We start from the raw sequence: 15,040 nt of genomic DNA on the forward strand, positions 1-15,040 counted from the left end.
TGCATTAATCTGAGGAGTAAAGCATGTAACCCCTGGCAGTAATACTGTTATGACCGCAATGAAAAATACCATCTTCTTCCAGAATACCTGTGTCACCACATATGAACTAGTTCTGTCTGCAGCAATGAAACCTTGCAAAAAAAAAAAAAGAACCTCTCTCACTAATTAGAATAGCTTCCATATATATCCTTTCTCAAAGAGCAGATCGTTACATTTCTAGCTTTCTGGCCCCACAATTAATAACACTTTTCATTCTTGACCTGTTCTTTGGGGTTGCTTTTGGACATCCCCAAGGATTTGAGAAGAAGCTATATAACTAAGACTCCCTAGGTAATTATAGGGGAAATCAATGGATGTTCTGTGAATCTTGTTGGAGTCTTTGAGGGTTATTTTATCTGTAATTTAATTATTTCATAACATTTGTTTTTTAACCTTCCTAATGGGAAAAGGTCTGCAAGCTGCTCAGAATCCTTTGGGATGGGCACCGTGTATTGTGCCAAGTAAATAAGCAAAAAAAGAAATATCATTGGAGACAAGTTACGTTTACAATGTGGATCAATTTCAGAACAGAAAGTGCTAAAATCTACCAGAACCATATTTTTAACACTATATTTTCTGCAAAGTAAAAATATTGCTTGCTTCTTTTTTATCATTTCAAATGTTTTTGGTCTATATCCTCATCTCCCCATAGTGACATGATATGGGCCATAATTTCCTGGGTTGGTGACTGACATGAGCCTCCTCTGGTCAGACTAATCAATGTGCCTGCCATTTTATTTTTTTAAAGTGCAATTTGTATTGTTCTAGATACACACATAACTGCCCATGTCACTATGTTTTGCATCAGCTGAAGTTTCTGGATATTTTTCAAGGGCACATGTGAAGCATGTTACAATTAGCTAATCGGAAAATGTTTAGCGACCATGACCATGGTCGTCAGCGTCAGTGACCATGAGCAGAGTCTCCCATTTAGGAATGAGCACAACTGGCATACAGTAGGAAGTTGTGCAAAGGTCCTCCTAACCATGATTGCATCTGAGCTTGAAGGATTACTGCCTGGACTTTTCAGTGTGTGAATGCCAGTAATTCACAGGATCTAAATAAAGAGGGATTTTTCGCGACAAGGAATCTGTTTCTTGGTTCAGCTAAGGCTGACTCAGAACAGACATCTTCAACAACTACTATGAGGTCCACAAACAGGGCAAGAGTGACTGGTGCCCAGCTGTAAGTGCAGCCAGCATGGCCAGGGTAACTATTGTGGCCCATCTAATAACCAGTCACATATCATGGTGATTTTCAGAGAAATAACTAACTGTGGCTTTTGTTGAAAAATACAAATTGCATAACATTGCAAAGGTCTGAAACATGACAGTAAGTTGTACACTTTATACCATTTTTCTTTCTAAGAAATTCTCGGGGGCTGCCACAAAGAAGAGGGAGTCAAGCAGGAGTGGGTTCTACTTATCTTTACTACTGGTTCGCAGCGGGGCCGCGCGCACAAGTGAAGCAAGCGCAGAAGCGTTTTGGTGATGTTGGGGTTGGTGGGCGGAGCCTCCCGCCAGTTTTACTACCGGTTCTATAGAACTGGTGCGAACCAGGGGCAACCCACCACTGGAGTCAAGATATTCTCCAAAGCACCTGAGGGTAGGACAAAAAGCAATGGGTGGAAACTGATCAAGGAGAGAAGCAACCTAGAACTAAGAAGAAATTTCCTGACAGTAAGAACAATTAATCAGTGGAGCAACTTGCCTGCAAAAGTTGTGAATGCTCCAACACTGGAATTTTTAAAGAAGATATTGGATAATCATTTGTCTGAAATGATAACAGTTTTTTTGCCTGAACAAAGGGTTGGACTAGAAGACCTCCAAGGTCCCTTCCAAGTCTGTTATTCTTTTAATAATCATATTGTCTTCTATCTGTAAGACACACTTCTAGTTCTATATCTTTAGCTTTTCTACCTTTCCCTAGGGTGTGTTTTTTTCCCCCTTTAGGGAGTTTGTGTATGTATGAAGAATCAGTTCTGAAGCATGCTTGAGGGCCAATGTTATATATAAATATTTTTCTTTGATCATAATAGACCTTCAGATAAAGTTTCCCTTGTCTAAGAAAAGAAGTAACTGTTTCATTAGGGTAGACAGACCTCCAAGGCAGTGGTGGGTTTCAAAAATATTTTTACTACCGGTTCTGTGGGTGTGTCTTGCTGGGCGTGACATGGCTTGGTAGGCGTGGCTTGGTGGGTGTGGCAGAGGAAGGATACTGTAAAATCTCCATTCCCTCCCCACTCTGGGGCTAGCCAGAGGTGGTATTTGCAGGTTCTCCAAACTACTCAAAATTTCCGCTACCAGTTCTCCAGAACTGGTCAGAGCCTGCTGAAACCCACCTCTGCTCCAAGGTCCCAACTCTGTTATTCTATTCTAAATTGAGCCAGGCACCTCCATGTTTCTATACCCTTGACAATTCATTCTAAGAGGATTTCAGACTTTGATTTAGAAGAGGAAGTCTGCTTGAGATAAAGGAGGTATCTTCTTGGGAGAAACCCAAAGATGGTTTTTCAAAAGCCAACTGGACTTTTCTTTTTATTTATTTTTTTCAAGTTTGATTGGATTTTTATTTTTAAATATACATCAGTATCAATACATGAACAGTGTGGCCTCCATTCATTTTAATAGCAAATAGCAATAATAATAATAATAATAATAATAATAATAATAATAATAATAATAATAATAATAATAATAATAATAATAACAACAACAACAACAGTAGTAGTAGTAGTAGTAGTAGTAGTAGTAGTAGTAGTGTGTTGTCCCGATTGTAATTGGAGCCCTTGGATACCCAAATACCCAAAGGGCTACCCTGCTATTTAGAAATTTTAAATTTGCCGGACTTGAACATTTTGACTCTACAAAAAACCACCTTACTTGGAACAGCTTACATCCTCATACATACCTTAACAGTTCCTAGGTCCTTGGTTAGGACTCAAGCTGCTGAGCTATTAACCAGCCTCAAAGGCTGTGAATCTCACTAAAGATTAACCAATAATAATAATAGCAATATTTGTTACATTAATCAAACTTATATAATCCTAGTATTAATATACATGTTTGTTTTAGAGTAAATTATTCAATATTTCAATGTTCCATTTTAATGTTTCAGTGTTTCAATGTTCCATTTTAATGCCAATGATATTATTAAGCATACATAGTAATACCATCTTTCAACCTCTAATCTTTCCATCTAGTTATTACTTATATTCTATTATATAAAAATTATATCTGCTAATATTCCCCCTATTTCCAGAGGTGGGATTCAGCTGGTTTGGGTGAACCGGTAGTAGCGACTGCTGGAAGCAGAGAATATCTGCAATTGAGTGGAGAGAACACCCTCTCTCTCTCTCTCCCTCCCTCTCTCTCTTTCACTTCCCCTCTCTCTCCCCCCTCCCTCTCTCTCTCCCCCTGTCTCTGTCTCTGTCTCTATACACACAACATGTAGTCCTTACAACTGGTTACCTAGTGGCCATTCAATGTTCCAGCGGCAGATTTACAAGAATGTATAATTTACAGAGCCACAATTCATTTGTCTCTTTTTATTAACTGTCCCTTTGTATTCAAATCAGGTCTCATAATAATGATATAACATTTGGGAAAAAAGATGCAGCTCAGCAATCCAGCTGCTGATGCCAAAATGGAGAAGATTTCCACAGCTGCCATGTATTTTCCCTTTGTACTCAAGTAGGTTGGAACAAATGATATCCAGACACTGCAAAAGACCAACATGCTGAAGGTGATAAATTTGGCTTCATTAAAGCTATCTGGTAATCTCCTGGCTAGAAAGGCCACTATGAAGCTGATAGAAGCCAAGAACCCTATAAAGCCAAGGACAAGGTAAAACATGATAGCTGAACCTTCATTACATTCTAGGACAATTTCTTCAGTCATGGAGTGCATGTCTGAATCTGGGAATGGGGGAAAAATTGCCAGCCACACAATACAAATGGTAATTTGCACCATAGAGCAAGACAAAACAATAGTGTTGGCTAGCCATTTCCCTACCCATTGCCTCATTTTTGAACCGGGCTTGGTGGCCATGAAAGCAAGAACCACTACAATCGTTTTCCCCAATATGCAAGAAAGAGCTACAGAGAAGATGATGCCAAAAGCAACTTGTCGCGAGAGACATTTCACTTGTCAGGTTGCCCAATGAAGAGTAAAGTGCAAAGGAAGGAAAGAAGGAGAACAATGAGAAGAATGTAGGCAAGTTCCCTGTTGTTGGCTTTGACGATGGGGGTGTTCTGCTTTTTAATGAAGATTCCAAGCACCAAAGCTGAGATGAAAGAAAAGGAGAGACTAACAGTGACCAAGGTGATTCCCACTGGCTCACTGTAAGACAAGAATATTATTTCTCTTGGAATGCAATGATTTTGAGCCTCGCTTGGAAATTGATCTTCGGCACAGTGAAGACACTCATCTGCATCTGAAAAACAAAACACTGTTGTATATGTATATCAAAAATGTATGAATTAAACCAGTGGTTCTTAAAGTATCATCCAAGGACTCCTAAATACATGACATGAAATTTATATGATCAATATTAATACTATTAATGAGCCACGGTGGCGCAGTAGTAGTTAGAGTGCAGTATTGCAGTCTACTGTAGTTCTGCTGACTACTGACTGCCTGCAATTTGGCAGTTCAAATCTCATCAGACCAGTGGTGGTATTCAGCTGGTTCAGTCCAGTTTGGGCAAACTGGTAGTGGTGACCTACGGGTGGTCCCGCCCATCTGCCCTGGCGCTATGCCATCCTATTTAGCCACATTTTCTAAGCCGTGCACATGCATGCAAGTCATGTGTGCAAGCAAAGCACATGCATGGAAGGCCATGTGCATGTGTGGAAGTGCACCCATGCACACTCACATTTTCAGTGCGTGGTGAACCGGTGGAAAAATTATGTGAAAACCACCTCTGCACTCCCCCGGTGAGTAAAATGAGGATCTAATTTGTTGGGGGCAATATGCTGACTCTGTAAACTGTAAATTGCTTTGAAAGAGCTGTAAAGCAATGTGAAGTGGCATATAAGTCTAAGTGCTATTGCTATTTATATTGCCTCCTTATCATCATTGTTGCATACCAGGTTTAAAGGTAAAGGTAAAGGTTCCCCTCGCACATATGTGCTAGTCGTTTCCGAATCTAGGGGGTGGTGGTCATCTCTGTTTCAAAGCCGAAGAATCACCGCTGTCTGAAGACATCTCCGTGGTCATGTGGCCGCCAGCATGACTAAATGCCAAAGGTGCATGGAACACTGTTACCTTCCCACCAAAGGTGGACCCTATTTTTCTACTTGCATTTTTTACATGCTTTCAAACTGCTAGGTTGGCAAAAGCTGGGACAAGTAATGGGAGCTCACCCCATTACGCAGCACTAGGGATTCAAACCGCTGAACTGCTGACCTTTCGATTGACAAACTCAGCGTCTTAGCCACTGAGTCACCGCATCCCTATACCAGGTTTAGGTAAATTACTCTAAATTATAAAGGCAAAATCCATTTCATTCTGAAGTTCTCACATATCACATTGATCTTATTAACTATACAACTCCGAAATACGAATTGGACAATCTTATATTATTGTAATTTCAAGAAAGGAATATTTACAATTCGTTTCATTTTTACCTGCCATGACTCTTGATTTAGAGTCTGGAGTTCCCAAGCATTTCCTCTTTTCCTGGGTTTGGATGAAAGCATGGCATGCAGAGCTTGGGCCACAGCATAGATAGCATTATACAGCTGAAACTCGAAAAATTAGAATATCGTGCAAAAGTTCATTTATTTCAGTAATGCAACTTAAAAGGTGAAACTAATATGTAAGATAGACTCATTACATGCAAAGCGAGATAGTTCAAGCCTTGATTTGTCATACTTTTGATGATTATGGCTTACAGCTCATGAAAACCCCAAATTCACAATCTCAGAAAATTAGAATATTGTGAAAAGGTTCCATATTCTAGGCTCAAAGTGTCCCACTCTAATCAGCTAATTAAGCCATAACACCTGCAAAGGCTTCCTGAGCCTTTAAATGGTCTCTCAGTCTGGTTCAGTAGGAATCACAATCATGGGAAAGACTGCTGACCTGACAGTTGTGCAGAAAACCATCATTGACACCCTCCATAAGGAGGAAAGCCTCAAAAGGTAATTGCAAAAGAAGTTGGATGTTCCCAAAGTGCTGTATCAAAGCACATTAACAGAAAGTTATATGGAAGGGAAAAGTGTGGAAGAAAAAGGTGCACAAGCAGCAGGGATGATCGCAGCCTGGAGAGGATTGTCAGGAAAAGGCCATTCAAAAGTGTTGGGGGACTTTCACAAGGAGTGGACTGAGGCTGGAGTCAGTGCATCAAGAGCCACCACACAGAGACGGATCCTGGTCATGGGCTTCAAATGTCGTATTCCTCTTGTCAAGCCACTCCTGAACAACAAACAACATCAGTAGCGTCTTACCTGGGCTAAAGAACAAAAGAACTGGTCTTTTGCTCAATGGTCGAAAGTCCTCTTTTCTGATGAGAGCAACTTTTGCATCTCATTTGGAAACCAAAGACCAGAGTCTGGAGGAAGAATGGAGAGGCACACACTGCAAGATGCTTGAAGTCCAGTGTGAAGTTTCCACAGTCTGTGTTGATTTAAGGAGCCATGTCATCTGCTGGTGTTGGTCCACTGTGCTTCATTAAGTCCAGGGTCAACGCAGCCATCTACCAGGAGATTTTGGAGCACTTCATGCTTCCTTCCGCAGACAAGCTTTATGGGGATGCTGACTTCATTTTCCAGCAGGACTTGGCACCTGCCCACACTGCCAAAAGTACCAAAACCTGGTTCAATGACCATAGGATTACTGTGCTTGATTGGCCAGCAAACTCGCCTGACCTGAACCCCATAGAGAATCTATGGGGCATTGCCAAGAGAAAGATGAGAGACATGAGACCGAACAATGAGAAGAGCTGAAGGCCGCTATTGAAGCATCCTGGTCTTCCATAACACCTCAGCAGTGCCACAGGCTGATAGCATCCATGCCACGCCACATTGAGGCAGTAATTGATGCAAAAGGGGCCCAAACCAAGTACTGATTACATATTCATGCTTATACTTTTCAGAGGTCCGATATTGTTCTATATACAATCCTTGTTTTATTGATTTCATGTAATATTCTAATTTTCTCAGATTGTGAATTTGGGGTTTTCATGAGCTGTAAGCCATAATCATCAAAAGTATGACAAATCAAGGCTTGAACTATCTCACTTTGCATGTAATGAGTCTATCTCATATATTAGTTTCACCTTTTAAGTTGCATTACTGAAATAAATGAACTTTTGCATGATATTCTAATTTTTCGAGTTTCACCTGTAAATGCTATAGCTTTGCCCAGTCATACTTGTTTCAAAAACAGACCCAGGAAGGGTCTCCAGTGACTCCTCACCAGTGCATTATTACCTCTATCCTCATCCAGCATCATATTTGGGAAAGAACACTCAAATGTGTATTGCCAAAACAGCCTTGTCAAACTGTCCTTTTCTTCTGAAGAAGGCTTTCTCATCTGAATAAATTTCTTAAACCCTAATATCTCCTTTGAGGAAACCGCCAGCGAGAGTGCACCATGGATGAAGTCCAGGCCCATATTCTTTTGAAAGGGGATTGATGTGAATTCCATCTGTGCTGGCATGACCCAAATTTTATCTTTTCTCTGCATTGGCATGCCCTCGTATGCTGAAATATATGGAAACATTCTAAAAATGGGCAGGTCCTCATTTTCACAATATATGATCACCACAGTGGAAGTACTTCTCATAATAAGCTTGTGCAGCGTAATAAAGCCATTAAATTGAACCTCAAGATCATTGGCAACAGATTCCTTTGGCATTTCTTCCATGAAGTCAAAACAGATGCCTTCCTTAGAAAACATATCAAGCCTATTCTGTATAAACCTCTTTCCCTTTTCAGGATTTGGGACAATGAGCCCAATCCATTTCCACTGGAAGTAAAGCAACAATTGGATGATCCCCATAATTTGAAAGTCTTCATTTGGAAATAACTGATGGATCAAAGCAGCTTGTATGTTGTCATCCATCTCTGCAGTAGAACCATATATGAGCTAAGAAAAATGTAGGAACTGGAGCTTATGCAATATTTCCAAATCAAAATACTTCTATCTATCTTTGAGGATACGTACTGATAAAATTATTAATATTTTTCTCCAAAGAACAGGAGAATTTGCATATTCCAATATAATTTCTATGGAAATTGTTAATTTATCTTTTAACAGGTTGCCTGTCAAGGTTCCAACCGATGAACCCAACTGAGCAAGTACAATAGAGACGATCCAATCTCTTTAGGCAAAGCTTTATTGAGTACATTATTTTGGCACAGATTAAGGCAAAACCAGCTCTGGCTATTTCCCATGTAATCCCGTATAATAAAAGTATAGAATTCTCCTTCCCCATTTTGGTGCAGGACACATTGTCCAGTTAAAAGCAGTTAAATTGTTATGAGAAAATACTTCTGAGGATCTTAGCTACCTGTTGAAGTGTCCTTGGCTCCCACGGGTTGCTCTCCTGATGTCTGGAGGAACCTACATTCCAATTCCCCCCTCCCCTCCCCTTTAATTTGTTGGCAAGCTGAAAGTGATAATGGTTGCAACAGCATAAGCACACTTTGAAGTGTATTTCTGAAGCTTTAGAAATATATGAATTGCAAAGTTGAATATGAACTACTAGTGTATACTCTATTCAGACATTTTGTTAAATGAAATAATTATCCATAAGATTAGAATAATTCTGATTTCTAGCATTTTTAACAATTCCTGTCTGCTCCTCCCTAAGTGAAATGTAGTTAGAGTATTATACAATCACATAAATGTGTGAATGGGTTGTTGGACTTTCTTTCCAGAATAGTTCTTGTTAGATTGGTGCAGGGGAAGAATACGCGAGCAGCGAGTGGCCCGTTCAGCACTTTATTTAGAGGGAACAGGAACAGCCGGCTGTGCTGCCGGGCTCACCTTATAAAGGGAGCCAGCAGGCAAGCCGGCCAATGACAGATCTTCAAATCTCCCACCAGTGGATTAGCCAATCCGGCGGGGATGCCCATATAAGAACATAGCAGTTCTCACCTGTGGGATCTTGTAAATGCTCAGAATATTTGACATGAACTGGCCAATGTAAGCATTATGTCCTGCAATGACAGATATTACATTGTCTTTGACATCACACTTGTAATTTGGGATGAATCTTCCCTTTGTAGAGAGAAGCTCCAAGGTAGCCAGATAGATCCATCTTGCCATGACATAGCTATTGGAGGTATGGATGCCGAGGGTGATATTTGGTAATATCCTGGAATTCTCATTGATTTCTTTGACTGCAAATTCCAAAGCCAAGATATGCTGGTAGTTTTGCATATGGAACCTGAAATCAGTGTTAGAATATATATTTCCAAATTTGGAATTGGCTTAATTTATGTTTTCTAACTGTATCACACAATATTAGATTATGCAGCCCATGATCACTGAGACAAGTAGGTAAATTAGCATTTGAGGAAGGCATTTCTTTGATTATCCATCTAAGACAACTAGGCTGAAAACACAGAGCAAAGTTGTGTAATAATAGATATAAAATCTCTATGGAGATTTTCAGTCATCCAGGTCATGGCTGTCCCAAAGTTGTTGGTTTTGTCCAAAGGGCAACTGGACTTTCTTGATTTTTACTTGAAGACTTTTTGCTTCTGAAGAAGTTTCTTGGATGAGAAGTGAAACATCTTCAAGCACAAACAAGGAAAGTCCAGTTGCCTTTTGGAAAAAAAAAGCATATTTCGGACAATAGATATAAAACCCACTCTGTACTCGATTGCAACACTTTACTTCTTTTTTTAATTTATTTTTATTCAATATTTACATCTTTAAAATCTTAGTTACACTAGGGATGAGATTGTGAATCAGCAACTTGAAAAATTTAAGTTGGAAATCAAAGAAATTGGTGAATTGGTGAAATCTAAGTTTGGCTTTTTGGATCGAAAGATTTTAAAAGTAGCTAATGGCTTAGCAGACTTTATGACTCAGTTGGAAGCAAATACTAACTCTAAAATGAAAGAAACTGAGGAGAATTTGGATGACAAGATCCAAAAAATTAAAAAGGATTTGGCAAACATTCAGGATAATAGTTCAGAAGACAAACTTAAAATGGAGGCTGATCAAAAGACTGTTAATGAAGAAAATGTACAACAGAGGATTGAAAGAGAAGTTTTAATGATCCAATACAATTTTACAGAATATGCAATTAGACTGAGAGGTTTGCAGGAAGATGACAGAGATGATTTAAGGAAGATATCTTCTGAAATTCTGGCTGGGATTTTAAAGGTTCAACCTGATGAAGTGTTTTGCAGGATTGACAGAATTTATAGAATAAACTCCTGGTTGGCAAAACAAAGGCAATTGCCTAGAGATGTGGTGATTTATTTTACAGACAAAGAAATTAGAAATAATATTGTCCAGAATTCTTATGATTCTGCTTTGCAATTTCGTGGAAGAAAGATTTGGATTTTTAAGGAACTCCCGCCCAAGATGTTAATGGAGAGGAAGAAATTTGGTTTTCTAGTGAATGAGCTAAAAAAAAGGAATATTCTATTTAGGTGGGACGTCCCAGTTGGTTTAATATTGAGACACTAAGGAGTAAGATACCAACTGAATACTGTCGAAAAAGCGGAAGAATTTTATCAAAAAATTTTAAAAATAAATTTAACATCTTTAGGCATAACACAGGACAAGCAAAAGGAGTTGGAAATAAAGGGAAAACATCAAATTACAGAGGCTGTGGTAGATAAACTGTCTTTGGACTCCTTGGATACCCCAGCTGGACTGTCTATAAATTTGAGAGCAGTGTCATCTGATTCTAATGTGATGAACTATCAACTTACAGACAAGTGCGTAAATCAACCAGTTGATATACAAGTGATGGAAAAGACATATGAGATAATAAAACAAAACCAACAAGATCAATTTACAAAGCAGAATGACAACCGATCAGCTGATACACAACTTGTAGGAAGGAAATCTGGATGGAAATGCAACCCGCAAAAGAAAAAGAAAAGAAACAGATCTCGTAGAAATAGTAGTTTCTAAACCAAGCAACAGTGAAGCCAGGGATTTTAAAAAAATAAATGAATATGTGAAAAGATATTGGAGGCGAATTATCGTTTAATACTATCTTGAGGAAAGTGGCAGATCTCTGCAATGCCGTGATTTTGGGATGTGGAAAGAGCCTTACATTGTTGGATTTGAACTATCTATTTTGGATTTCTTTTACCGATAAATATATTATATCTATTTTGAGTTACAAGGCAAGAGAGTCATGCTGGGGCATGCAGAAGATCTGGCTGTTACCCACTAAGATGATGGGGATTTATAATCCTGATGAAAACCACAATTACAACTATATGGAATATAATTATAATGTCACTCGGGTGGTTGTTTTTACTTTTATATATACATGAGGATATTCATTATTGATGGGGGCAGAAGATGACTGAAGATTTTGAATAAACTGTTGCACCAGGATGCTATGTTACCCTATTATGGATGACGGATTTAACAATCTAGTGGAAAGACATCAAAGAAGATACTAAATGAATTATAAATTTAAAGTTATTGTCTTTTCTCTTTTTATAAAATGGAATGTATATATAGACATATGTATATTTTAGCAGAGTGGGCAGTGGATTATATTTAGAATTGTAGTGCATGGTAATCTTGCAGGAAACTGGGTTGAAATAGGCTAGTTTAGTGATTGATTAGTTTAAGAAAAAGGATTTTTAAGTCATATATTTTGGGGAGTGGAAGAATTGGATAGAACTGAATAAATGTTAAATTTGGAGAAGGCTACTTTGAAATGTTAAATTAATATATATAAAAGTAAAGGTTATGTTGTTGTAATAATAATAATATTTTATAAGTTTGGGGGAGGAGAAAAAGGGTAGATTGTGAAAAGCGGAGAAAAGCGGAGTTATAAGAATACTATGCTAAGGGTCAGTACTTTGAGGAGTGAGTAAGGGCATGGTAAAATATTATGTAATTAATTATGAATTAGCTTATTGTTGTGAAGAAGAAGTCACAGGGGGGGATGGGTGGTGAGGGGGGGGTAGGGAAGAAGGGAGGAAAAGGGGGAAAAACTTGTATTTGAAAAACTTTTTCAATAAAAAAAAAAATCTTAGTTACACTTTTACAGCTTTCCAATACTGGCATCTTTAGTAATATCCATTTTATCCTTCGGCCAATTGTATACATATGCATTTTGTTTGTTACATACTTATTCATACAATCACTACATTATATACATACCTACTGCACATTAAATATTGCATTTTCACTATAATATCTTCTCTTAACAGTCACTATACATTGATTTTAGATTTCTTTTCCAGCCATTTATACCATCTGTTTCATGTTTTGTAATAAAATGTTTCCTCTCTGTCTTTGAGTTTCATTGTTAACTTATCTGATTCTGCAACACTCTACTTCTACTACCCATTGGAGTTGACCCTAAATAGTAGCAATGATGACAGCTCATTGCAAAATGGAATAATCATCAATAATTACAGAATTTTACCTTAATGTACAGGTCCTGCTTTAAGTTTATCTTCTACCCTAATATTCTACTCCATTAATTCCACCTCCTCTTTCTTTACCTTGTTCTTCTTCTCAAAAACCTATTTCTCAGGGTATTGGAAAAGGAAATTCAAGTATCATTATATTGTACTTTAAGGCAATGGGAATTTCTGAGTGGCATTTAATACAATGTCTGCATGTAAGACTAACTGCAGTCATGTATACACCTTCTATAGATGATCACTGTTATGAAGCAATGAAATGTCAATACATACATTTATTTCTTTTGTACTTTACCTAGTCAGTCACATGATAAACAAATGTACTACAATTAAACTAATTTCTACTATAATGGTATCAAGAAGGGTATTAGAAACTATCAAAAAAACCACATTGGAAAATAACTCGCATACTAGAAATCAGATAATAATGACAGTAATAACAGTCTTATTAAGCAGAGAGAGAAATAGTAATGCAGCATCGGCCACCTCACAGACATGCTATAGCCCAATTCAATCATGCCACAAATTTTTAACTATTTCTGCATTTGCATTACTTAAAACAATGAATTACATACATGAAATCATCAACCAGTTCATTGGACGGATCTGTTGTGAATGTCACTTCATCAGACAGCATGTAAACTTGAGAAGAAATTCCAGCAATGACCAAATCTTCCGAATGATATTGTTTGTGCTTAATAAGAGGAGGGTTTCCTACAGAACATTTACCAAGTGGATGATCACATTCTGCTTTAAAGAACAATATTGATAAAAAGGCAAAGAATAATATCATCTTGCTGACCAATGTGCCTTTAAGCCACCTCTTCATTCCATTAGAATTAGGCATTTGAAATATGACAACCTTATATATATATATATATATATATAAACACAATATATTATTAATGTTGCTATTGTTGATATTGCATGAAAAGATGGATGTAAATCTTTAAAGAACCAATCACTAATAGTGTATGTTCACAACAGAGGTTTAATCTAAATCAAGCAACAATACTTACAAATACATAATATGGCTGCCAAATTTTGTAATTGTCTATCAACACTTCACTTAGCTTTACTATTCAATTTAAACAATATTTTGTTCACTAACATTCCAAAACCATAGTTAATATTCACATGAACATGATGTACAAATACAGTCAAACCAATATCTTCTAGGCAAATATATAATTAAATCTCTCTCTCTTTTCCCCCCCTTTCCCTTTCCCTTTCCCTTTCCCTTTCCCTTTCCCTTTCCCTTTCCCTTTCCCTTTCCCTTTCCCTTTTCCTTTCCCTTTCCCTTTCTCTCTTCTTCCAGATGAATGCAACAATGAATTGGATTCAACAAGACTGCTATCCCTATCAGGCTAAAGTCATAATCATTAATTAAAAAAGAAACAGAGAACATTCATTTGATTCAACAACTTCAGCAGGGTAGAATGAGATGCTATCCAAGGCTCATGAATAAGAGTGACATCATAATTAAACAAGCTGACAAAGAGATCACGAATAAGGCAATTATATGAGAGAACCTGTGAAGCAATTCTCCACCATCTTCTTCTAACATTTTTCCTCAGTTCCCACAACATATCATCTAAGGCAGAGGTGTCACACTCAAGGCCCAGGGGCTTAGATCTGGCCCAAGGGGCTGCTCTGGAAACAGTGAAGGACTGGCCCGTGGTGCCTCTGCCAGAGAAAATGGAGGTCATGAGGGCCCTCCTGAGCTCCATTTTTGCTGACAGAGGGTTGCAGTAGGCTGTCACAGGTGAAAACAGAGCTCAGGAGCCTGTTTTCACTGGCAGAGCACTCAGGCCACCACAGGTGCCCCCGACACAAGTGATGTTGAGCTGGCCATGCCCACCCTGGCCATGCCCACTGTGGGTCCCTAAGGTAAAACACAACCTTGATGCGGCCCTCAATGAAATCAAGTTTGACACCCCTGATGTAAGGCTTTCATGCCTAAAGAGCAACAAGAACAGACAGTTTCCTAATTTCTAGCCCAGCACTTTACCTGCTAAAAGTAGCTCTCACGTTTAAAGAATTGGGGCAGGGGATATTGGTATGGATTCTTCTCTATATTTAATAGAATGATTGTGGAGAATATTGGGAGTGTTTTTCTTTAGTGGAGCAGGGTATTATGAAGTTCAATTGCTGCAAGACATGAAGCATTTCATTTTCAGATTAGAGTACATTATAACATTAACAATTGATTTTCATGCACCATTATCTTCTTGATTATCTATTTCCTAATACTCTGATCAGAGCTCAGAGCAATTATCTAACATTTGAAAAACGCTGTCTAAGTTCTGAATTGAACTTGGAAGACATTGTCTGAGCTACTTTTTTGTATGTCACCTTGTGCTAAAGGAGGGACGATTGCAGAACCCCAAAGTTAAGAAAACAAAACTT

The sequence above is a fragment of the Pituophis catenifer genome, unplaced genomic scaffold (genome assembly GCF_029215685.1).
Source record: "Pituophis catenifer annectens isolate HBS135680 unplaced genomic scaffold, rPitCat1.0.hap2 SCAF_15, whole genome shotgun sequence".
NCBI classification, from domain to species: domain Eukaryota; kingdom Metazoa; phylum Chordata; class Lepidosauria; order Squamata; family Colubridae; genus Pituophis; species Pituophis catenifer.